At 32.5% G+C, this 3,312-nt stretch overlaps 1 protein-coding gene across 3 annotated transcripts in view; it reads right to left on the reverse strand.

Annotated features, from left to right (window-relative positions):
* Positions 1-3,312, reverse strand: part of LOC107548418 (protein kinase C zeta type-like) — a 130,872-nt gene that overhangs the window by 102,543 nt on the left and 25,017 nt on the right. The window lies entirely within an intron of this gene.

A 3,312-nucleotide genomic window follows, 5' to 3' on the forward strand; every position in this document is an offset into this window, starting at 1 on the left:
TATTTAGATTTATTGCCAATCAATACTGGAATAGGTGGATCATATCCCAACACAGACACTGCAGCTAAAAACAGCAACATCGGGCAGCATTCTACACAAAAACGACTCTCGCTTTTTGGCTACTTTATTGGTCTGAAACACCAAGATACTTAGAATAAAATTTAAAGTAAAAAAGAATCTGAATGACATCACATCATAAAGGCTTGGAAGTGGGTTCTCTTCACTTGAGTCTGTAAGCAACCACCTAGCAACCACCCAGAACACCCTAGCAACTGCAGTTATGAGCTAAAACACTTCAGCAACCATAGCAACACCCTAGCAACCACTTGACAAACAAACACTTTCTTCAGAAAATGGCAAATTATATATTAATTAAAAATTAAATTAAAATTAACCAAAAAATATTAGTCTTCTTGAAATACATTTTTTAAAAATCACATATATAAATAAATTCAAAAGTAAAAAGTAAAATTTTTAATTTTTAATTTTACAAAAACTTTTAATGTGTAGTAGAAAATATGATAAATTAAAAAAAAAATTTTTAGATTAGATTTTTTGATTAAAGATATTTTTGACTTTAAATCAGCATTAGATGAAAAAAAAGGGAATATAATGTAAAAATGTCTAGTATCAGCCAATATACAATATTGAAAGACTAATATCAGTTTGAATAATTTTTGTATATCTGTATTCAGTAATTTCCACTGCCCTGATGAGGTTAACCACTCCTAACAGAGATCATTTGCATATAAAATCAAGGGAATTAATAAATAATAATAATTACAAAAGTAAAGAATATATGCCCATTAAAATTATTAACGAATTATATCATTCATGGTCTTATTTAAATGAAACTAAAATTTATAAATGTGCAGTGATTTGTAGATTAGTCAATAAATGTACAGTATAAATTATACCGCTCTGAAATAATCCAGTTAGGGCTGCACGATTATGACAAAAATCATAATTGTCGATTATTCCCTTGAAATTGTAATTGCGATTATTAATTATGAGTATCACAATTTACATTGAATGATGTTTATACCATTGTTTGATGCAACTGCATGCCGTATTTTTATATGAAAATAAACAAGCTGAAAACACTAACTGAAAAACCTTTTGTGCTTTTCTATAGTATTAAGCCTGAAATGTCAAATATACATCGGATTGGTTTCTTCTTTAAATTATACACTCTAAAAAATGCTGGGTTAAAAAGGGACAAACCCAGCTATTGGGTTGTTTTGTCCCAGTGGTTGGGTTCAAAACAGCCCAACCACTGGGTCAAAACAACCCAATAGCTTGGTCAAAATAACCCAATAGCTGTGTTTGTCCCTTTTTAACCCAGTGCTGGGTTATATTTAACCCAGCATTTTTTAGTGTAAAAAAAGTAAAAAATATGAAAACTAAAACTAAAACAATGGAAAAACACTTAAAGGTCCCCTGAAATGCTTAGAAACATGCAGCGTTACTCTGTGTGTTGACGTCATTTTAACTGAAACAGGAAGACAGGGCGGGACATATCAAGCAGCCCGCCCCCTTTTAAAATAGCCAATAGCATTGGTTTATATCACAGCTTGGGCTAGAGCCATTCAGAGCCGTTGAGCTCCGTAAAGCCGCATTTGACAGGGTATGCCAGCCACAATCTCAACCATATTGCTATAAAATATAGCATTCTCTGTAGAATTCAAATAGCTCTGATACATTTTGTGGTCTGCGCCGGCTCGCGCATGTGATCCGCTCCGTGCTATCGTGTCTCTGGTTAGCGTGACACAGCGCGAAACCAGACTTATTTTTTTCCTCAATGGAAAGCATATTTACACAATTTGAATCGTTCCCTGTCCCTATATAGTGCACTACGTGCCATTCACTGTACAGAAAATTTGAATTCTGTGGACAAGTGACTGATTTCAGCCACGGCTTCAGCGTCTATTTTATAGTGTATGGAGCGGGCGCTTCGGATTCTACAGAGCATTTGATTGGACAGAAAGTTTGATGAGAAGCTTCTGAGCTAAACACCTTACTTCATCAACAAGCAACCAATACTAAAACATTTTGTATGTATAAATTAGCATACTACTTATTTAAACCAAGGAATCAGGTTGATGTGTTTGTAAACATTTTTTATATTGTTTCAATAACAATAACTATACAAATACAGTAAAATGTCATTTTTATTTGTTACTACTAACTGTTATGGGACAATATTATTAAAAGCCACTTTCTTTTAGTGAATTAAAAAAAAAGTAAACATCACAAATAAATTGTTATCATTTAAAAGTCTAACTGCAACTTTAAAAAAAAAAAATTTGTGTGCTTGTTTGTATTGTTGTATATGTGCTTGTTTTTAGGGCCCTTAAAATAGTGATCTTGGGATATTAATGACTAATAATTATAATAATTATTGTTGTTGTTGTTGTTTAATTAAATATTTAATAATAATTATTATTATATATGAAGAAATTAAAATTAAAATTACATTGAACCATAAATATTGTCATTTTAAAGTTGTTCTGTAAAATGTATAATTATTACTAAATAATACATATGATAATACTAATACTAAATAATACTAATGTAATATTTCACTGTAAAATAAAAATGTAGTATTTAATAAGAAATATATTTTAAAGGAGACATATTATGCCCCTTTTTACAATATGTAATATAAGTCTCTGGTGTCCCCAGAATGTGTCTGTGAAGTTTCAGCTCAAAATACTCCACAGATCATTTATTATATCATTTTGAAAATGCAGTTTTTCGGGCCTGTCTCTTTAAATGCAAATGAGCTGCTGCTCCCCGCCCCATTTTCCAGAATAGAGCTGCCCCATTACAGCTCGGACATGCTAAAAACATCCGTTTTGGTTCTGATTATCATGTTTATTGTGCTGAAATTATGCGTTTTAAACCATATGAGTTTAAACTTCTAATATACGGTTTTCTGAGCGCACACATCCGAAGCACACAGAGAGAAAGCGGCTGTCACAGCATGTGAGTACTAAACTAAGTTCTCATTCACACACAAGTTTACATTAAAAACAGTTACATTACAAAAACAGTCGGTTATGTCTCTGAAGGAAAACAGCTGGGAAATAAATCACATGTTTATTTTAGATCTGTGTGGCAGCAGCAATATACATTAAATAAATCAATAAATCCACTGCTCGTCTTCTCTGAGGCTGGGACTCTAAATAGTGTTCTGTGCTCGCCTGTGCAGCCAAAGACAGAACAGTTATGATGTTTTGCTCAAACTTTCGCCATGGCATTAAAACTGGTACACCGTTGTCGCTTGCGAAATCAAATGACGGCGCCATG

The sequence above is a fragment of the Sinocyclocheilus grahami genome, unplaced genomic scaffold (assembly GCF_001515645.1).
Source record: "Sinocyclocheilus grahami isolate Dianchi unplaced genomic scaffold, SAMN03320097.WGS_v1.1 scaffold16.1, whole genome shotgun sequence".
NCBI classification, from domain to species: Eukaryota; Metazoa; Chordata; class Actinopteri; order Cypriniformes; family Cyprinidae; genus Sinocyclocheilus; species Sinocyclocheilus grahami.